The sequence below is a fragment of the Panthera pardus genome, unplaced genomic scaffold, assembly GCF_024362965.1.
Source record: "Panthera pardus isolate Hobbes unplaced genomic scaffold, ASM2436296v1 HiC_scaffold_12, whole genome shotgun sequence".
Classification (NCBI taxonomy): domain Eukaryota; kingdom Metazoa; phylum Chordata; class Mammalia; order Carnivora; family Felidae; genus Panthera; species Panthera pardus.
In genome coordinates this window covers 32,465,071-32,488,151 of record NW_026526677.1, presented here as the reverse complement: position 1 = coordinate 32,488,151, position 23,081 = coordinate 32,465,071, and the positions used below count along the sequence as shown (strand labels likewise).

General features: G+C 37.3%; 1 long non-coding RNA gene across 2 annotated transcripts in view; it reads left to right on the top strand.

Annotated features, from left to right (window-relative positions):
* LOC109271286 (uncharacterized) overlaps positions 1 to 14,844 on the top strand; it is a 58,631-nt gene extending 43,787 nt beyond the window's left edge. For both annotated transcript variants that reach the window (XR_008421174.1, XR_008421175.1), the window contains one exon: positions 13,888 to 14,844. This is a non-coding gene — a long non-coding RNA (uncharacterized LOC109271286). The remainder of the gene's footprint in view (positions 1 to 13,887) is intronic.
* Positions 14,845 to 23,081: the final 8,237 nt, after the last annotated feature.

Below are 23,081 nucleotides of genomic sequence, written 5' to 3'. Positions count from 1 at the left end.
TGTGTTGATTAAATCCCTGGCTGTCATTTCTTCCTACTCTCTTTAGGGGTGAATTCCTTCACTTTGTCATTTTGCAGGAAGAAAATGAATTAATCAGTTAAAAAAATTAAAAAAAATGTTTTGTGTGTGTACACAAAAAATCATACAAATGATGCTAGATCCTAGGTGAGTTTTGGTCTGGGTGTTGAAAGGAGCTTGGTAGATTAGAGAAAAAAAAGGGATGGATAAAAAACAAAAAAAAAAAAAAAGAAAAAGAAAAAAAAGGAAAAAGTTTGAATATTTGAAAAAAATGAATACAATGAAATAGAATAAAAAGAAATGATGGACGTCAAATAGAATTTGGAAAATTTACAAAAAAAGTAAAAAATTTAGTAGAAAAAAATTAAAGAGAAATATTTTTAATAAAATTGAAAATAAAAATAATGTTTTTCTTTTTCTGTATTCAAGAAAAAGAAATGATAAAGAAGAAAAAAATGAATAGATGGACCAATGAACAGACTGAAATATGGTTGAAATTACACAGTTTTCCCCTAGAAGTCAAACTCTGAAACACTTTATAGTCCATAAACTAAGCAGGCAGAGAGACCTGTTGTGTTCCTGAAGATCAAGGTTGGCCCAGTTGGGTGGGGCTTAGTGTAATGGCTCCATTGTTCACTAGTAGGCGCTGCTCAACTTACTGTGGTGAATTGTTGTGGAGCTTGTAGGCATGTATGCCCATATGCAGGTGGGGTGAAAATGGCGTCACCCAGCTACCCAGTTTCTAGTATCGTAACTCTGTTCTCCCGATCAGTACTTGTGCACCTGTCTTTTATCTCCAGCTCCTGTACGCTTTTACACTGTCTGTGACCAAGCCATCAAGTTTCCGGATGGCACCTCCCTCCTGAGTTTATCTCAGATGTGGCTGTGTTTCTAACCCCTCACTTCTGAGGGACTGCAGCTTTGACCCACTCAGACCTTCTGTGGGAGGGTCTCACTGAGAAATGGGTGGGTGTTGGCCGCACCCACGAACATTCACAGGACTGTGCTGTGGCTGATGCCCAGAGACTGTGGCTGGGTGCCAGCCTACCCCAGAAAAAGTTCACATGATTATATGCCAGCAATGTTTCAAGGATTATGGAAAATCATAGCACACATCTGGCACCAGGCTTCACCCTTAATGACCTTGTTCAACACTAGAGAATGTGGTTGTTTTCTGGGGTCTGCTGGGACCTTTGCCCGTGGGATTGCCACACAGCCTCTACCAAATGTCCCCCTAGCAGGAGAACCATCTCTCCTTGTGTGGCCTGAGGACCCCCACCCCCCACCCCCAGACCTCACTCTCTGCTCCTGGGGATTTGTCCTTACCACCAGAGCACCGCCAGGTATCAAGCTGTGGAGTTTCAGACTCTGCCCTCCCTCTGTTTATAGAATCTTAATATAATTTAAACCCTCTCCTTTCTCCCTTTTTTATTCAGTCCCTGGGGCTGTTTCCCCTTTTCACTTTCTCTTCAGCTGCTTTTGGAGGGAGGTGCTTTTCCCGTACCCTCCCCCATCTCCATCTTCTCTCCACAAGCAAAAACAGCTCCCTGCCCCCCGCAGCTTCTCTCTCCTCCAGTCCACCTCTCTGCACCACATACTTGCTGAGTTCTGTGGTTCAGGTTGTGGAAATTGTTGTGTTAATCCTCAAATCAGTTTTCTAGGTGTGCAGGATGGTTTAGTGTTGATCTGGCTGTATTTTATGGATATGACACACACAAAAAAGTCCATGCTGTAATGCCATCTTGGCCTGTATAAATCCCACAAATCTTAATATAAGTTAAGTGCAAAGATTTTGGGATGAGACTGGTCCACTTTAAAGAAAGTAAATAACGGGGTGCCTGGGTGGCTTAGTTGGTTAAGTGTCCAACTTCAGCTCAGGTCATGATCTAACAGTTCATGGCTTCCAGCCCCCCCACTGGGCTCTGTGATGATGGCTCAGAGCATGGAGTCTGCTTCAGATTCTGTCTCGCTCTCTCTCTCTCTCTCTCTGCCCTTTCTCCGCTTGCACTCTTGTATCTCTCTAAAAAATAAATAAACATAAAAAAATAAAGAAGGTAGATAACTTTTTCAAATCTACTTAAGTATTGCATAACTTTTAAAATTTTACTTAATCTTATGAAGACTATTTTTTAATTCATAAAACAAGACTAATATTCATAGTACTTACTCCACAGAGTAGTTTTAGCCATTTTAACATACTAATATATGCAAAATGGTAAATTAATTGCGTGGTATATAATAAAAACTCAATAAATGTCATTACAAATGTACACATAAATATAAACGCATACAGATGCACACAAACAAACATAATTTTATATACCTTCTTACCTTTTCTGTCTTGGTAATCAGGTTTTCCTTCTCCTACGGACTTCTGTTATAAATGCTAAACTATGAGAAACAGGAAAATATCATCTAGAATTGCACTGTGCAATATTGTAGTCACTACCCATAGGCAATTAGCTGCTGAGCAATTGAGATATGGCTAGAACAGACTGAGATGTTCTGTAAGTGCAAAGTCCACACTGGATTTTGAAGATTATGGAAAAAATAATTTTGAAGAATATGGGAAAAAAAAGTATAAACATCTCAGTAATTTTTAATATTATTTACATGATGAAAATATATTTCTGATATGTCCAGTGGTTAAATATGTTATTTAATAAACTCATTACACTCTTTGACAGAGGCAACTATACAGATTCTCTATGATGACATTGATGGAATGTTCTTCCCAAAATAATTATGTTTCAAGCCATTCTTCTGCTTCCTATTCCTGCACTTTCAGTTGTATATGCCTGACATTTCTGTTTGGATCCCACTGTCACCTTAAACTCACCATGCCCTAAACCATATTTTCATTTTCTTCACGACTATATCCTATTTCTGACTTTCCTATTTCTGTTCTATTCTTATTGCTCTCACGACCTCACCTCCACTTGCCTGAACCACGTCAATAGACTTTCATCTGAGAGATTTCTATTACTTGACTCCTTTCAATCCATTCTGCTTACCAAATCCAGATTCATCTTTCTAAAAACATCACTTAATAGAAAAAATTATATTCTTCCTTTAAAAAACTTTCAATGATACCAATTTGCCTGTAAGATAGGATCCACCTCATTTAGCCTGGTATCATTCTGGTCTTCTTTCTAATTTCTTGGTCCAGATTTCTATTCTAGAAAATACTAATTATTCTCTATCCTGCAAACACAACTTCCAGGGATTATATAAATGTGCTAAGCTGCTTTGTACACAAGAAAAAGAGTAGGTTTTGCAAGTTGGTGGGTTGAGAGAAGAAGAGATTTCATTTGGGGACATATAGAAGTTGATATGCCATTTAGATAAATTAAAACTTCCTTCTGAACTAACTGATAAGAAGGGGCTCTCATTCTAATGAAAATTGGAGTTAGAGAAAGGTATAGAATGGGTAGGGTCATTTGTCAATTTCTCAGATCATGAGCTTCTCATTGTACTACAAAAATGTGCTGACTGTAAGAAGGTGATGCTTCAGATTCACAGGTGTTTAGGCAATTACTCTGGGTTATTTTTCCAGGAAAGAAGGAGGTTTTGAGTTCTACCTTCAAAATACACATCTCTATGAGTTTACTGAGATAAATGGAACTTCCCATGGTCTCAGATGGTATTAATATTTACCAGGCCTTGAACTTGTGGAATTTTTTATGACTTACAAATAGCTCTCATGGTCATTAGCTCATGGAATTGTCTCAAGACCATGAGATTGACAAATTGCAGACAGCATTATTGCCATTTTGTAGAAAACCTGGATACAAAAGTTAGCTGACTTACTCAAGGATATAAAACTACATTTTGACATTAGCTTCCATTGTTCTTTGTGTGAAAAATGCAAAAATTACTTATCACCTGAAGTGTCCAGTCTTGACCTGTGGAGAAGTAGATTTTGCCTGGTTTATCTATAAGAATTAGTTTTTTACTTGCAGAGGTGAGTTTCCCCTGGGGAATCCATGGCAAAGTTTTCATTATGTACACTATTCAATTATTATTTACATTGGTTTTTGGTTGAGGGAAAAAATAATATCCTGCTAATTCTTACCTTTACAATTCAAAGAAGTTTGACATATGCAGTAATCCAACCTTCGTTTCCAAATGTTTATTTTTTATTATAAAAGTAATGAATGTTCATTATAGTAATATTAGAAAATCCAGAAATGTGAAAAATAGAATTTATTTTTATTTTTTATTGAAGTATAATTTGCACATAGTAAAATGCACAGATATTAAGTGTACAGTTTGATTAGTTTTGAACAGTATTCTCACCTGTGTAACCCACACCCAAGTCAAGATATAAAAAATTTTCATCACCCAGCAAGCTCCCTGATGTCCCTTTCCTATCTATCTTCATGATTTCTTTCCCCACGCTAGGCAACCCCTGTTCTGATATCTATCAAAAGGGGAAATTCAAAACAAAACAAAATAAAACTTAGGTCCTACCATTTACTGACAATCACTGCTTAACCCATCAACTTTTGACACCACTAATAGTTTCCTCTGTAAAACCCTACACCTTGGCTTGACTTCTATGGTGTGGTACTCTCTCATTATACCTCTCACCTGACTGGCTGCTACTTTTCTCTCTCTGCCCTATTCTCATCATCTTCCTAATCTCTGTTTGAACAGAGTCAGTGCTTGGCTCTCTTGTATTCCTTATTTGCACACTTTTCATAGTGATTTCACCAAGTCACATGGCTTTCAGTGGAGGACAGTTCTGAAATTTCCATCCATAATCCCAGCCCATCCCTTGAACTTGGGTTCTATATCCAACTGCCTCAACATTCTTGCGTGAATGTCTAACTATCATCTCAAAGGTAACATGCCCCAAATATAAGCCTTGATTTGTACTTTCCAGCCTGCTCCTCCTCAGTGTCTCCATCTCAGAAAATGGTAACTCCAGTGGCATGAGCCAAAAGGCTGGAGGGCATTCTTAACTCTACTCTTTCTTTCATACCATACAATAAATCTGTTAGGAAATCGTAGCAGCTCTACTTCAGAGTATATAAGAGAATCTGACAGATTCTTACCACCTCCCACATTAACACCTGAGTCCAGTCCACCTCCAACACTGTTCTCCTGGACTAATGCAGTAATTTTATAAGTGGTTGACCTATCAGCCTGTAATCTATTCTCCAACCAACAGGTAGACACAATTTTTTAAAATACAGAAGGTTTCTCCCAAGCTGCAATCATTCTTTACATTTAATTTTAGATTTTGATTTTTTTCACTCAATACCATAACAGAATTTTTTCATGTCATTACTCTTTATAAACATAATTTTTAATGACTGCATTGTTACTATATGGAGATACATGCCATGATTTACTTATTCACCCCGTTATCATTGGACATTTTGACGATTATTTTAACTATTATTAATAACACTGCAAGAAATATCTTGCTGCATAAAGTCATCCAGTCTCCATAGTTACAATACTGGATAGATGTCCAGGAATTGCTAGGTTAAAGGCTATAAACATTTTGAGGCTGTAGCTACATATTGTCAAGTTGTGTTCAAAAAGAATAGATCAATGCTCCCACTTGTAGTGCTAACAATAAAGAGATTTTTTCCCCTAAATTAGTTGAATTTTATTAACAATTTTATAGAAGATGTAAATGAAAGATCAATATAAAGTGGCTTATATTTATTGGGCTTTAACAAAATAGCTTATGTAAAATAGTTCATAGTTTATTTGATATTGCTAATTATAAGTCAGTGCAGATAGTACTTCTCTACTGTTTGCCCACAGAATTGGGATACCATGTAATGAAGTTGTTTAGATCATGAGGCTTGGAAACATAAAGACATGGGTTTGATTAATGACTTAATCATTTAGTGGCGTGAATTTGAAGTTGCTTAACATCGTTGAACCTCAACGTCTTCATCTATAAAATAGGGATAATAAAATCTGCCTTGCAGCAGTGTTGTGAGGATTAAACAAGATAGTGTACATAAATCACTTAGCATGAGGGTGACACTCACAAATGTTACCTCCTTTCTTCCCTTCCAAATTTACCTTCTTTTCTAGGTTAAGATTCCCACACTAGCACTATCATACACAGACATGAATTGCAAGCAAGCCATTTCTCCTGCAGCTTACTGAACTTGCTGAACTCCTAAGAAAATAAGGAAAATTATATTTGCTTTTTTTTTTTTTAAACAAGAATGGACAAGCCAGGGACATTGCTCAGAGCAAGGTAGACAGCTGTCATGTCAGGATGTGAGCAGCATCAGGTCAGACCAGATATGAGTAACTGGCCTGAATCCTGATCTTGAAGGGATGGGGTTACAGATATGATGGGGGTAGCCAGGAGAAACAAGCTGAGGGGCAAAACTGTGGTGTTTCCAGAGATCAGAACCAAGTGGGAAGTAGGTGTTTGAGGTTGTCCAACATGGATGCAACTCCTGGTGGTTAGGAACAAATGAGGAGGCAGGAATCCTGGGAGTGAAACCCATAAGTCATGGTATGAACATTAGAACTCACTTTTAAAAACTTTTCCTTTGAGGGGTGCCTGAGTGACTCAGTTAGTGAAACATCTGACTTTGGATCCGGTCATGATCTCGCAATCTGTGAGTGTGAGCCCTGCACTGGGCTCTGTGCTGACAGCTCGGAGCCTGGAGTCTGCTTCAGATTCTGTGTCTCCCTCTCTCTCTGCCCCTCCCCCGCTCATGGTCTGTCTCTCTCTTTCAAAAATAAACACTAAAAAAAATTAAAACTTTCCCTTTGAAATAATTTTTAATTTGTAGAAAAATGGTAAGATTAGTAAAAGGTAGTTCTGTAGGCCCTTTTCCATACTCACCATCTATGAACAATTTTGTCATCTTTGTATCTTTATCATCTTTGTATCTTCTATGTATCTAATGTATCTATGTATCTATGTATGTATCTATGATCTATCTATTATCTATCTATCTATCTATCTATCTATCTATCTATCTATCTATCTTTATTCCCTAATTATTTAGTGTCTGTTTCCTAAGAACAGAGATTTTCTCTTACATAATCATAGTCTAGTTATCAAATTCAGGAAATTGAATATTAATACAGTACATTCTAACTTCATTTATTGGCTCAGTAATGTCTTTTACAGCATTTTCCCCCATTGTATGATCCAGTCTACGATCATGTACTACATGTAGTTTCCATGTCCCTTTAGTATCTGGAATGTGTCTCAGCCTTTCTTTGTTTTCACATGACATTGACATTTTTGAAAATTACAGGGCAGTTATTTTATAGGATCTCTTTCAATTTGCATTTTGTAGACCTCATGTTTTGAAATTGCTTCTGAACTGCCATTTTCTTGCTAGATATATTAGACTCTCTATCCAGATAGAGTTAGGATTAAGGATTCTAGGTATAGCAGGACATGGTGGGACATCTGTGCCTATGGAGAAGCAACAGCCATTGAATACAAGTTAGGCCATTTGGGTCAGGTGGAGTTCTTATGCCTGAGCCAGAGTTGTAAGCCTGAGTCACAGGACCAGAAGGGATCTTGAGGGGTCACCAAGCCAATGTCCATCTGCTTAGCTTCCAGCAGAAACACATTTCCACTCACCCAGACACACCAGCCTATTTTTAAAGTCCTCCAGGGAAAGTAATTCTGTGTGTGCTTCTTGTTAACCCACATGGTGTCACTTGCCCTCACTGTGTGAAGTCTTCCCTGTAAATCAACTAACTTTTTAAGGAGCAGGTCTTACATTTTTTTCTCATCCTGTTTTCAGGAAGGACTCACAGTAAGTCATGAGCCCTTCATTATATTTAGAGAATGGTATTTTATCACTTATCGCTCAGGTTTGTTTCCTCAGTCCAATCTAAAAGAAGAAAAAAGAACTTAACTGATAACAATTTTAAAATACTGTAAAATACTGCAATTATGGTATACTAACATTAAGTTATCATGTCAATAACTACATGTTATCACAGCAGTAACACAGTTCATTTTATCATTGGATTTATTTTTCATGGACTTGACTCCCAAAGGGACACTTTAGAGTATCTTTTCTATTCACTTATTTTTTCTTTTTTATTATAAAAAATATATCTATTATAAAATACAAATTCAAACATTACAGAAGAATGAAAGAAAAGAGGTAAAGTTCTTTCTTTTTATCCTCCTCACCCTCAATCATATTCCTAAAACTAGTAGTTATAGTTTTGATATCTGGAGTTTCAGAGTTTTCCTATACACATACAAGCATCTATGTATGCACATGTACACACATAAATACACTCTCTTTAAAAAATAAAAATGGGGGGTGCATGAGTGGCTCAGTCAGATAAGCGTCCAACTCTTGATTTCCACTCTGGTCATGATCTCCTTGTTCATGGGATCAAGCCCCACATCTGGCTCCACACTGACAGCACGAATCCTGTTTGGGATTCTCTCTTTCTCCCTCTCTCTCTGCCCCTCCCCCCACTCATGCTTTTTCTGTCTCTCAAAATAAGTAAATATTTTTTAAAAAATAGGATCGTATATTTTCATAATATTTTCAGTGTAAAAATACTTTGTGTTCTTTGTAGAAAATAGAAAAAGAATATAAAGGAAACATATTTTTAAATTACCTATAATTGCTCTGCTCACCTCTATTATTACTTGGATATTTTTCTCAGAATTTTTTTATGCATCTGTATTACTGTATATTCTGCTTTCTAATATTCTTTTTCTTTGTCAACTTTGAGCATCTCAGGCTATTTAATGTTATTCTTAATTTGGAGCCCTACTGCATGTAGTTCTCTCATGAGGTTTGATTACAAAAGGCAGTGGAAGAAAGCTCAGAGGACAGCAGGCTGGCTGGCAAGGAGTCAGGTGATCAGACATGCAGAAAAGAATTTCCAGAGCAGAGCTCCTAAAAGGGAATACAGCATCTGTTACCCATGAACCATTTGGTGAACACCACTTCTTGATAGTGTTAAGACAGTGTCTTGAATGTGCAAGGCCAAACTCCTTCATTCATTATGAATTCATCACTATTAGTCATGCTATTAATGAAGCATTGAATAAGACCAGAATGGGCCTTGACTTCCCCCCTTTATTTGTACATTTTATCTATCTATCTATCTATCTATCTATCTATCTATCTATCTATCTATCTATCATTTATCATCTTTGGTATCTCAGAAAACAATGGCTGGATCTCTTTAGCTTGTGTTCTACTTAGATTTTGAGAATTTTTATTCTCTAGTTTTATACTGTGAATCTTACAAAACTTACCATGGATAACTGTTCAAATCAGTTCTTGATGCATTAAAAAGTTTAGAGGCTGGGGTCACCTGGGTGGCTCAGTCAGTTAAGAATCTGACTTCAGCTCAGGTCATGATCTCATGGTTCGTGGGTTTGAGCTCCGTGTTGGGCTCTGTGCTGACAGCTCAGAACCTGGAGCCTGCTTCAGATTCTGTGTTTCCCTCTCTCTCTGCCCTTCCCCTCTTGCATTCTGTCTCTGTGTCTCAAAATAAATAAACGTTCAAAAATTTTTTTTTAAAGTTTAGAGACTGGATATTATATACTTTCTTGCTGAAAAACTCTTCAGATTCAGAATATCTCAATAAGAGAGAGACTAGAATTCTTGCTTTAGGGGTTAAGATAGATTATGCCAGCCTTTGTTGTTTTCTCATACCTACATATGCCCACGCCTTCAAGTTGACTTAGGCACAAGCCCCAGTTCCTAAGTCAACCAAGAGAAAAAGATGGTGAATAGTGATGTTCTTCACATTGCTCCTATATTTTGAGTAGAATAAATCTTGGAATTATGTTATGTATCACACCACAGATCATGTGGTGTCCCCTCCATTGTGTCTTAATCCCCCTTTTTGCTAACAAGGCTTGGGATCTAAATGCCCAAGTGCTGACAGGGTTGCAGCAGCCTTGTAATTGTCCCCTTTCCTCAGTTTTCTCACTTTCATCTCAGAATAGGATTTCTCTGTGGGGCCCCTCTTCTGAGCTCTGGTGGGTTGTTCTTTTTGACACTGAAGAACCCCTCATTAGACACTGTCCATTGGGCAAGGATCCTGAGAGCTGCCTCAGTGTTGGCAGGTATCTTGTCTCCATTCTCATTAACCAGGGCAGAGTTAACTGCTGCATGAGCAGAACTGCACCCACATTCAATTAGCCTCCTGGATTCCTTTAAAGTAATTCTCAAGAGCTTCATTTGTTAAAAGTGAACAAATATTTATTGCATGCTCATTATGTACTAGGTGCTTTTCTAGGTGTCTAGGATACATTAGTGAGCACAAATACCAGAATCTTGTTCCCCATGGATCTTGCTTTCCAGTGGACACTTTAAGAGTGAGAGATTGTGATGCTGGGGCTGGACAGTTGTGTCCCATCAGAAACCAGGCAGTTCTCCCAGCTATCCTCTCTAGGGATCCATCTGTAACTTCTGCCAATCCTATCCTTTGCTTTTGTACTCTAAGGTTTCCAAATTTGTGTCTAAATCTACCTTAGGTATGGCAGGTCTTGCATTTATAAAATGTTTTCCTCCCCAGTATACTCAGCCCTTATACCGAAAGTTCCTGTGGACTAAATAATCCAAGTGTACACTTGAATTTAGTCAAACCAACCAGCTCCTCTTTTTTTAATCAGTTAATAGAAAAGCCTTGGGTCACTGAAAATATATGTGTAATATAACTGCTTGTGACAGGTAGAAATTAAGATCATGACACAATGAGAAAATAATCCTTGTGCCTATGGAATTAATTTGAATTTGTGGGAGTGGGGGTTTTAGCCATGAGAAGTAAAACCATGAGAAGTAAAATTCTTTAAAATAAAGAGCCTCTAGAAACTAGTGTGGAGAATAAACTTTAGTTCTCTTTGGAATCGTCCGAGATGCCCTGTGCTTGTTTGTGCTATTTGTATTTCCTTTCTTCTATGTGGTTTCTGGGATCATTGTGCTATTTTAGCTCTTACTTAGCCATACTCCCTGTTGAGATGCTAAAATATCCTGAAAGTGGCGGTGCTGAATTTTTTCATGCCCAGGAGGTGGATAGCACAGGGTTGATTTGTAATGACACTTTACTGTAGAGTAAATTTTTAGCTGTAATGATATTTTGGGCAGCTTGATCCCACCAGATTTGGAGAAGTTTGAATTACCTTAAATAACTAGAACATAGACACTCCTATGTTACCCCTGAGACATGCTCACTGAAGCATGGAAATTAAATCAGATATGCATCCAAGTTTCATTGAATTTTAATCTAAGGGTTTATAGAATTATTTACTGATATTTGGGAAATGAAAGTTATGCCATGAGGAAAGTCTGATTGAAGGTGGCAATAAGAACAACTGTGTAGTTCACTGTTGCTGAGCTTCCTGTCCTGGTTAAGGACACTGTAGCAGATTAACAGTGACTTTATATTCTTTGTTAATCTTGCCATCAAGATGTGGGATCAACTTCCCCAGTCTGAGCCACAGGCCATCATGTGACTGCTTTGACCAACAGAATACAGTGGAGACGTAATTCTCTAGCTCTAACCATTACACTTAAGTGATCTGTAGGTGTTTTTTTTTTAATTTTATTTTTTATTTTTTAAAATTTACATCCAAATTAGTTAGCATATAGTGAAACAATGATTCCAGGAGTAGATTCCTTAATGCCCCTTACCCATTTAGCCAATACCCCCTCCCACAACTGCTCCAGCAACCCTCTGTTTGTTCTCCATATTATGAGTCTCTTCTGTTTTGTCCCCCTCCCTGTTTTTATATTATTTTTGCTTCCCTTCTCTTATGTTCATCTGTTCTGTGTCTTAAAGTCCTCATATGAGGGAAGTCATATGATATTTGTCTTTCTCTGACTAATTTCGCTTAGCATAATGCCCTCTAGTTCCATCCACATAGTTGCAAATGGCAAGATTTCATTCTTTTTGATTGCCAAGTAATACTCCATTGTATATAAATACCACCTTTTCTTTATCCATTCATCCATTGATGGACATTTGGGCTCTTTCCATACTTTGGCTATTGTTGATAGTGCTGCTATAAACATGGGGGTGAATGTGTCCCTTCGAAACAGCACACCTGTATCCCGTGGATAAATGCCTAGTAGTGCAATTGCTGGGTCGTAAGGTAGTTCTATTTTTAGTTTTTTGAGGAACCTCCATACTGTTTTCTGCAGTGGCTGCACCAGCTTGCATTGCCACCAACAATGCAAAAGAGATCTTCTTTCTCCTCATCCTTGCCAACATCTGTTGTTGCCTGAGTTGTTAATGTTAGCCATTCTGACAGATGTAAGGTGGTATCTCATTGTGGTTTTGATTTGTATTTCCCTGATGATGAGTGATGTTGAGCATTTTTTCATGTGTCGGTTGGCCATCTGGATGTCTTCCTTGGAGAAGTGTCTATTCATGTCTTTTGCCCATTTCTTCACTGGATTATTTGTTTTTTGGATGTTGAGTTTGATAAGTTCTTTATAAATTTTGGATACTAACCCTTTGTCTGATATGTCATTTGCAAATATCTTCTCCCATTCTGTTGGTTGCCTTTTAGTTTTGCTGATTGTTTCCTTTGCTGTGCAGAAGCTTTTCATTTCGATGAGGTCCCAGTATTTCATTTATGCTTTTGTTTCCCTTGCCTCTGGAGACGTGTTGAGTAAGAAGTTGCTGCGGACAAGGTCAAAGACGTTTTTGCCTGCTTTCTCCTCGAGGATTTTGATGGCCTCCTGTCTTACATTGAGGCCTTTCATCCATTTTGAGTTTGCTTTTGCATATGATGTAAGAAAGTGGTCCAGGTTCATTCTTCTGCATGTCGCTGTCCAGTTTTCCCAGCACCACTTGCTGAAGAGACTGTCTTTATTCCATTGGATATTCTTTCCTGCTTTATCAAAGATTAGTTGGCCATATGTTTGTAGGTCCATTTCTGAGTTCTCTATTCTGTTCCATTGATCTGAGTGTCTGTCCTTGTGCCAGTACCATACTGTCTTGATGATTACAGCTTTGTAGTATAGCTTGAAGTCTGGGATTGTGATGCCTCTGCTTTGGTTTTCTTTTTCAAGATTGCTTTGGCTATTCGGGGTCTTTTCTGGTTCCATACAAATTTTAGGATTGTTTTTTCTAGCTCTGTGAAGAATTCTGGTGTTATTTTGATAGCGATTGCATTGAATATGTAGATTGCTTTGGGTAGTATTGACATGATAACAATATTTGTTCTTCCTTTCCAGGAACATGGAATCTTTTTCCATTTTTTTGTGTCTACTTCAATTTCTTTCATAAGCTTTCTATAGTTTTCAGCATGTACATTTTTCACCTCTTTCATTAGATTTATTCCTAGGTATTTTGTGTTTTTGTGCAACTGTAAATGGGATTGATTGCTTGAATTCTCTTTCTGTCGCCTCATTGTTGGTGTATAGGAATGCAACCGATTTATGTGCATTGATTTTATATCCTGCAACTTTGCTGAATTCATGAATCAATTCTAGCAGTTTTTTGGTGGAATCTTTTGGGTTTTACATATAGAGTATCACATCGTCTACGAAGAGTGAAAGTTTGATCTCTTCCTGGCCAATTTGGATGCCTTTTATTTCTTTGTGTTGTCTGATTGCTGAGGCTAAGACTGCCAATACTATGTTGAATAATGGTGGCGAGAGTGGACATCCCTGTCTTGTTCCTGACCTTAGGGGGAAAGCTCTCAGTTTTTCTCCACAGAGGAAGATATTAGCATTGGGTCTTTCATATATGGCTTTTATGATCTCGAGGTATGCTCCTTCTATCCCTGCTTTCTCGAGGGTTTTTATCAAGAAAGGATGCTTTATTTTGTCAAATGCTTTCTCTGCATCTATTGAGAGGATCATATGGTTCTTATCCTTTCTTTTATTGATGTGATGAATCACATTAATTGTTTTGCAGATATTGAACCAGCCCTGCATCCCAGGTATAAATCCCGCTTGGTCGTGGTGAATAATTTTTGCTTCTTCATTTTGGAGGCCTGTGCTGCTGTGTAAGGAGTTTGAATACTCCCTAGAGACACAACATGGAGGGGCTCTGACATCACATAGAGAGGGAAAGGAGTCCAGCTTGGACCACCTTCAGCAGTTCCTGCAAAAGCCAAGGCAAGTGAATGAAGCCATCTTAGAAATGGATCCCCTAGCTCTGTTCACCCCAGCTGATGCCATATGGCTTAGAGATAAACCAGCCAGGTGAGCCCTTCCCAAATTCCTGATCCCCCAGTATGAAATGCTTGTTTTAAGCCACTAAGTTTTGGGCAGTAATAGATTAAGGAAACAGACTTTTTGTTTAAATTTTGGGTTTCACTTTTTAGAAATGATGTTTTATTCATTCACCTATTTAGCCACCTATCCATCCACCAACATTTATCAAGAGCTCATTATATCTCTGATGACACTGGGCTAAGTCCACCAGGAAGTTCTAATAGAGTTTTAGCTTGGTATTGTTTTGGCCTCAAAGTATTCAGTTTTACTGTTTAGGAACTGAGAGTTCTTTTTTTTATATTTTCCCTTCATTTATTCCAACACACTGAGCACCTCTCATGTTCTAGGCACTGTATAAAGTGTTGGTGAAGCATTGCTGACTAAAACAATATAGTCTATGTGCTCATGAGTCTTATTTACAAAGGAGAAATACAAAAAGAAAAACGAAAACAAAAATGGAACAAACAAGCAAAAACTTTTCTTCCAGTCCGTAAAATAGGACACTAATACAAACCTCATAGGGTTTTCCTGAAAATCAAATGATATGATGAATGTGAAAGCTTTTTGTAGGTAGTTATTGTTTATAAAGGTAAAAGCTTTCATTGAGTCTTTTTTTAAATGTTTACTTATTTTTGAGAGAGTGTACGCACAAGCAGGGGAGGGGCAGAGAGAGAGGGAGAGAGGATCCCAAGCAGGCTCTATATGTAGAGCCCGGAGCAGGGCTTGAACCCATGAACTATGAGATCATAACCTCAGCTGAAACCAAGAGTCAGATGCTTAACTGACTGAGACACCCAGGGGCCCTCTTTACTGAGTCTTGATGATAGTATCAGTAGCAGAAGAACATCAGAGGCAAAACAGGGATTTAACACTCAAAATGAAAATAAGTATATGTCATAAGTGACCATATATTGCAGGAATTATTAACCTAATTTTGCTGGGCCCTTATTGGACTTCAGTGGATCCAAAGAACTTCTGAAATTATATGCAAGATTATGTGTGGATATGTTATGCATATTATCTTTTGAATGAGAGACCCAATGCTTTTGTTAGATTTTCAAAGGTGTTAGTGATCCTGACAGGTAAGGAACCACTGATTTGAAGAATTAAGGCAATTGCAATATATTAAACTCTTCTAGGCATCAACCAGCCTATGCAGTATTTTTTCTCATAGTAATTTAATCTACACAATCTCTCTAGAAACTGAGACTTAGAGAGGTTAAGTGACTTGTCCAAGTTTAGTATATAATGGGCCTGGCATTTCATTCCAGCTCTGCCTTATTCAAAAGGTCTTTCCACTGTAACATGTTGAGTATTTGAGTTCTTAATTACAAGCCACAGTAACCAATTATGTTGGCTTAAGCAAAAAGGAAATGCACTGAGAAGATACTGCCGCTCACAAATTTCTGAGATAGAAAGAATGGAGAGCCAAAATCATTCCTATCATTCCAGTAGGGACTTTCTAGGGACAAAATATTACCCCTTCAAAAAAAATGTCTGAGGTATAAGCCCAATGCACCAATGGGTTTGCTAGGTGTTTAAAGAAGACCCAAATAAACAGATCCCATCCCCACTTTTGTCTGATCCTGCTCTTTCAATGCAAAATTGTGTTTTTTAAACATTAGTAAGACATGTTTTTAAACACCTGTAAGACTGCTTATATTATTATAATCCTTAGCATTTATGATTTGTACTGAACTTGCACAAATTTTATCTGTTTATATTTTGGTTCACTCAACCAGTCTGAAAGGTTGATACAGGGGAAGTATTTTCATCCCTATTTGATCAACAAGGAAACTGAGGCTCATAGATGCTCCTTGACTTCAAAGCTCTCATGGCTGTTAAAGCCTCTCATTGCCCACCTCTCGGGCCTCTTCCTACTAGACGTCCTGTGGACCGCAAGTGCCTCAGCTGCCCACAGAACTGAGGTATCAGGCCTTCACCAGGCAGGCTTGCCACACTCTTCCCTTCTTAGGTGCTATAAGGGGAAGATAGTTGATTGTGTACACTCACATACTGAGCATTGTTGCACAATTGCCGAAAGATTGGCAAGTGTGATGTTTGGTCATTAAAACATAACCTGACAACAATGAAGTGAGATGGGCTGGCATCATGATATGAATTTGTTATCTAGACTTGGATGTTAGTTTCAGGTGACAGTTTTCATAAATATATACATCAGTTATGCTGGTGTTTCAGAGTGATGTTTTTGGGAATATCCAGGCTTTGAAAATCCCCTCCTCAGGGCTTCCAACTGTCAAGACCTCACCCTGAATGGGCAGAAGAATATAAGCACACATGAGTGCATCTCCTCACTGAGGAAATGGGGGAGTTTTAAAGCTGCATGCAACGAAAGTCTTCCAGTCCAATATTCTATGGTAGCCTTTGTAGGAAATGCATCCTTTGGTGTCAATGGGGTTCACTGAAACTGGTATGGGTTTAGGTATCAGATTATTCATTTTTGTGAAGTCTCATCTTCAGTCTTCTGTGGGATTCCTTTAGTATCAAATGCAGAAATGAACAAATGGCCCTGTTTCATTCCTTTTTTCTTCCAAATAACCATAGTTACCATTTATTGAGTGTTTACTATGATGTAGGGACTGTGATACATAATATCCATAATTATGCTATTTAATATCTAGTGTAATTCTATGAGATAGTTATTGTTCTATTCATTTAACTGGAATGTAGATATAGATTGCCCAATATCTTATAGATCCCAACTGGCTTAGGAAGGATTTGAACCTAATTTTTTTCTCCCAGACAAAGCCTGGAATTCTTCATGCCTCACTACTCAGAGAGGAGATTCTGCATGTCTTTTAAGTCAAAATAATAGGAGAGTTCATGGTGTGAAGTGTTCTCATGGTGTGAAGTTGTTCTTCAACTGCCTAGGGCCTTGCAGCAGAAAAAAAATGTGTCACTGCATAGAAATCCTGGAATACTATATCACTTGGGTCCACAAGTTGACTGCCTATGTTATTTCTTTGATGCTATTCAAAACAACATGTAACCTACATCTGTCCAGAGGTGCTTCCCATCCATCTGCATGACTATCTGTGACTAGAAAAACACATTTCTCTTTTCTTTACACCACTGTAGCTGCAGGACATTTTGGGGGATTATTGTTGAAGGAAGGAAGGATTTCCATTACTGGTGGAAAAAGTCAGGTGGAATGTTCAGAAATTCACTCCTTTATGCAGTGTCTGTTTATTTATGTTCTTTCTAGGATGTTTATGTTCTTTCTGGATTTTTTAGTTCACCTGACATGTTTATAAACACCCTTCTCATGACCCAGTATTATTGAGATGTTCCTACTTTGATTCTCAACCTGTTTGCTTTGTGTCTTGTTCTTTATCTTGGCTCTTCATCCTTAACTTTTTCTTCTATTGTGTCCTTACCAAACACCGAGAACAAAGGAAATTTCTCCTATGTACTTTGGTATTCCTTATTCAAACTAGTAATTAAAAATTAAATTAATTTAAATTAAGTAATTACTATACTTTTATATAGTGAGTATATATTACTTGATATGTAACTATGTGTTAATTATTACAATAGCATCTTCAAAATTCACAAACTTTATGAAGTGGACTTTTTAAAATCTCATTTTCATAGATGAGGAAGCTGATGTCTGTTGGAGTTAAAAATCTTACCCAAGTTCCCACAGGCAGAAAGTGACAGCCAAGAAGAAATAGAGTCAGGATTAGAACCTGTGTCTTTCTAAAGCATATGCATTTTCCACAGTGTCATAGTGCTTTTTTAATTTCAGGCCGAGCAAAGTACTTTGTAGTAATTCCTTATTTCTTATCTTACCATTATTATTGAAGTGCTATCCTCTTTTGGAATCAAGTTGTTCCTATGATCAATTTTAGGAATTGGGAAATTGTATAGGTTGAAAGATCCCATAAATGAATGTTACCCTCTAAAGAGAAAAGCTCTTTAAAGCTGTTGGAATCTGGGCTGAAATAACCAATTTCTATCTATGCTCATGTTAGAAAGGTTTAACCTAGAATAGCTTTTTGAGTGAAGTCATTGACCTCATTTTTCTTCTTCCCCTAAACAGAACCAGTTGGAGATAAGTATATGTTTATCCCTTGTCATTTATTCTTGGTGTCCATAATGGTTTTATAGATTAGCTGTTTCATGCCCTTATGTGTACATACAGAAGTTTCTTTTGGTTTCTGTTGGTGTTAATTTACAGATACCATGATTTCTAGCCAGCATATTAAACACCAAGAAATTCTCTCTGGCACCATGAAACCCATTTATTTATATGTTATTGAGTGTTTTTCAGTGGGACTTGGAGGTGGCAAATTTATTTTGCCATAATAAGAAAAGTTCAAAGACACACATGTTAGTCACATTATTAGTATGTGTACAGTTAACTGGGCATTTACTTTTCCCTTGACAACAACCTTACATGGTATTATTTTGGAAGTGAGTAGTCATTAATTCATCCAACAAATAGTGGACTATATGGGAACTGTGATTGATATATGGTCTTAGCTCTCAAAGAGCTCAGGGTCTAGGAGGGAAAGATAGATCAAAAGATAAATTACACAGATCATGGAGATATGTTTTACAGCACTGTGGATGTTCAGAGGAGTGGAAGGCTAAGTCTTTTAAATGAGTAAATGGTGTGGAGAGGATTTTTCCCCTAAATAAAGGGGACTAGGTTTCCCAGTTAAAGGGTGCAGCAGGCTTGAAAGTACCAGGATCAAAAAATATATATTTGGATAAACTGGAAAAGTTCAGAGTAACTAACTTTTGAGGCAGAATGGTAGAGATAGTGGGAGAAGAGACAGGGTGGAGCCAGGCGAAATCATCAAGGGCCTTGTATGCTAATGTGAGGAATTTAAAGTTCATTTTGTACACAAAGGGGTTAAGATGAAGAGGATCAAGAGGTCAAATTGGAAAGATCATTTTTCCTTTCCCTTCAAGAATGGGGACATATAATACCAAAGCCATATTATCTAACTCTGGTCAATCAGGAAGGGCAGCAGGTGAAATAGGACAGGCACCATTAAATAATACAAAGAGAAAACCAATTCCATTTATTTCCCCCTAGTTTTGATTAGCATTTTGCTTCTCTGATTGAAGTGAATTCATTTGAACAATTGCAAAATGAAGCTTTGGATCAATCTTTTCAGTAAAGAAGAGAGGAATCCCTGGCATTTTCTTCTTTATGTTTTGTTTTTATTGAATAATTCACTAGCTATTTACCAAGAGGAGCCCAACTGTATCCATCTCCAGAATTTCCTAAGGGATTGCATCCTTGGCCTTCATTCACATTAGCAGCCTTATTAAGGATTTCATGAGTTTTTTTTTTTCTTTTTTCACATAGTCTCAAGAGAGGAGGGAAATCCTGTTTGTTATACAATGTAACTCATTGCATAATGGGTCATTGCATATTTCTGCTAAGACAAAGGCCAAGGGAATTTAGAAAAAAAACAAAAAATGGCATTAAAATGTGATGTGTCAGTGGAAAAGAGAGAAGCACCGAAGCACAGAAAGAAGTGGGACAACTATTTTTGCTTTCTACATCTCATCAGTTATTAATTCCCAATTCTGTAAAGTGTTAATGGGATACAATGTTCAAAAGAGCACAGGATTAGAAACTTTAAAACATATAAACAATAAATAAATAAATAAATAAATAAATAAATAAATAAATGCAAGAACCATCTTTTAGAAAATAAATCTCTTTAGATGTGATTCAATTCATTCAATTCAACAGATATTTGTGGAACTTTGTGTGTCCTTGAGGACTTCAGCATCTCCTGGAATCACTAGCTATGATACCATATTGTAAGTTAGAAAGAAGTATAAGTTGCTATGGATACACAAATGCAAGGACACTTCATTTTGCCTGTTAAGGGTGGGGAAAGGTTTGAAGTAGAAATACTTCCATATTTAAACTAACACTTGAAGGATGAATTGGACTTTTCCAGGAATGAAGAAAGGGTATTATGGGAACAGAGAACAGTATGATTAAAAGCTTGAAGATTGGAACTATATAGCATTCTGTGGAAACTGCTCAACTTCTTGTGGTCTTGAAATCTAGTACGTATAACAAGGAGAGGCCTGGGGGAAGGTTGGGAGGACCAGTTAGAATTCTCTGGTTACAAGCAACAGAAGCTAATGGAGTAACTCATGACAAATGTACACATATACACTCACATAGCTTCCCCACCAACACACACATACACACCCACACTGTCACTGTTAATGGTGGTCTCTTCAGGCAGTCTCATAAGGTGAATCATCTTCAGTGATTTTTCTTGAACATCAGGGTTCAGTGAGGCAGCATATGATTGGTACAACTTAGACATTCTTTGGCTAGGAGAGAGCAAAACTCTTTGATAGAGCTCTTTCTAGAGAGAGCTCTATCAAGCTATAGAAATGGCAAAAAGTTAGATTCTCCAATCTATTTGGTTATTATCACCCAAATAGATGGGAACAGATACTGGCCAGAAAAATGACAAATGTCCATTAAAAGTAAGATGGGACCAACTTGTGAAGGATTTTTTATGTAAGCTGAGAATATCAAAGCATATTTTAGAGGAAGAATCAACAAGGCTTCACGGTCCATTATCTGTTGGGGAAATGCTAAGGGAGGAATGAAAGAAGACAGAAGAGTTTTGCCACAGATGAATTCATGGATAATGAAAACTATTATTGGGACAGGTGTTACAGGAGGGTGACAAGTCTATTTTGAGAAGCCTAACAGATATGTAATATGAAGATGTATCATGGGTGTGGAAAAAAAAATTAATGTGTATTTTAGAACTACCTGCGATAAGTCTGAAAATTTCTGGAAGAAATCCATGAAATTTAATTAAACATGTGGTAATCCATTCATCTCTTATCCAAAAATTACTGGTTGAAACCTTCTCTGATTTAGAACACCACCCAAAACAAAGAAGGAAGTTAAAAAAAATAGACCTCTGAAAAGTCAAATGGATATTATAAGACTCGTACTACTAAACATTTTAATCACAAGAAATTCCCTCAAGGATTTCTCTCAGAGACAATTAATTTTACTTTAGAAATGATTAAAATGATTATAAGTATCTGCTTTCTCAGACTATATAAGATTAAGATCAGCAAATTATAAATGAATGTGAATGTGGGACATGCTGACTTAAAAGGATAGCCTAATATCAAAGAAAAAGAAAATATGAAGTTTAAAGTATTGACATGCTCTAGTGTATGGGTCTGGGAGCAAATAGCATGGAGGAAAACATTCTTATGCTGATAAATAATTCATAGGGCATTATATTAGTCCATATAGGATAGGTTTATATTGCAGTAACAAACATTACCAAAATCTTAGGGACTGAACACCACTAAAGATGATTCCTTACACAAAGACTACTTCTGGTCTGGGTGGCTCTTTTAGACTACTAATATCCATGTGAGGGCTCCTCAGTTTAGCCTATTGCATACTGGACACTTGACCCTCAACACATTTATTACTGAATGCCATGGCAGGGGAAAATTATCCTTAGAGCATCTCCCTCCTGGCAGTTAAGTGCTTTACCTGAAAGTGACACACACACACACACACACACACATCTACCACTGGGCAGAACTAGCCACATAATTTCAAAGTGCAAGGAGAGGCAGGCAAGTAATCCTCCCTTGTGTCAGAAGGAAAGAAAGACTAGATGCCGGTGAACACTAGAGAGCTTTCTTGCAGTCATTCCCATACTACAACCTAGGGTGAGAGTTTAAGTTTACAACAATGCTGGAGTTATCTCACCAAAGTTCAATCATGTTTGATTATATTTGACTTTAGAAGGAAAGAAAGAATATAAGGGATTTATTTCATTTTATTTATGGAAAGGTGAAGAAAGCCTCAGTTCATATAACACTGTCATCATTTGTGCAATACAATCTAAAATATTTTACACAGATTTCTACCAATGATGATGAAAATAAAGTTTAATCATATGAACAGAAAGACTTCTATTACCTAGAACAGGAGTTGGCAAACTTTTTCTGACAAAGGCCAGATACTAAATATTTTTGGCTTTATGGGTCTCTGTCTCAACTATTCAACTCTGTCATTGTAGTTTGAAAGCAGTCATAGACAGTATGTAAACAAATGGGTGTGTTGCAATAATACATGATTTACAAAAATAGCTGGCAGGCTGGATTTTACCCAAGGGCCATATTTTATCATTATCTGATCTAGAAAATTTACTTGTGGACATCCCTGTGGAAACTCTAGGGCTCCCCAGGGTACCCTTTGAAAATTATGAAATGTGGATCCTTTCTAAATCTACTATTCTTCTCCAGCCAGATTGGACTACTTTCTGTTCCTCAAATGCTATTGCATGCATGTACTTTTATTTACATTCTTCCCCTCCTATGAATGCCCTCTCCTTCTAAGTTTAACTCATCTGTCTCAGGGCCAGATCAAATTCTACTTTCTTTTTGAGGCTTCCCCTTAAGGGTTTAATCACTGGTGAGAGCTATTTCATCTGAAGTCCAAACTATCTGGCTCAGTGTCTCTTTACCTTAATGTTCTTCTCTGTGGATATATCCTCATTTCATACTGGATTTTGAGTTCCTTGAAGGTAAGAAAAATGTCCTTGATTTAATTTTATGACCTGACATAAAAGATACCTTACAACTTTCTTCCTAATCACTTCCAAGCTTCCTGGAAGATCTGGCCACATTGGCTCTATTTTCTTCTCTCTTGCTTACTCATCTTTTTAATGTCATCTGCCTCCCAACTTCACCATTACACTGTTTTTGACAACATGGACAAGGAACACTTTCTAGCCAATTTCTAATTGACAATTGACATTTTTTTCAATGAGAAATTGTCCATTTTCTATTTTCTTATCCAAATCCTCCAGCAGTATGGACACTAGTGACTAC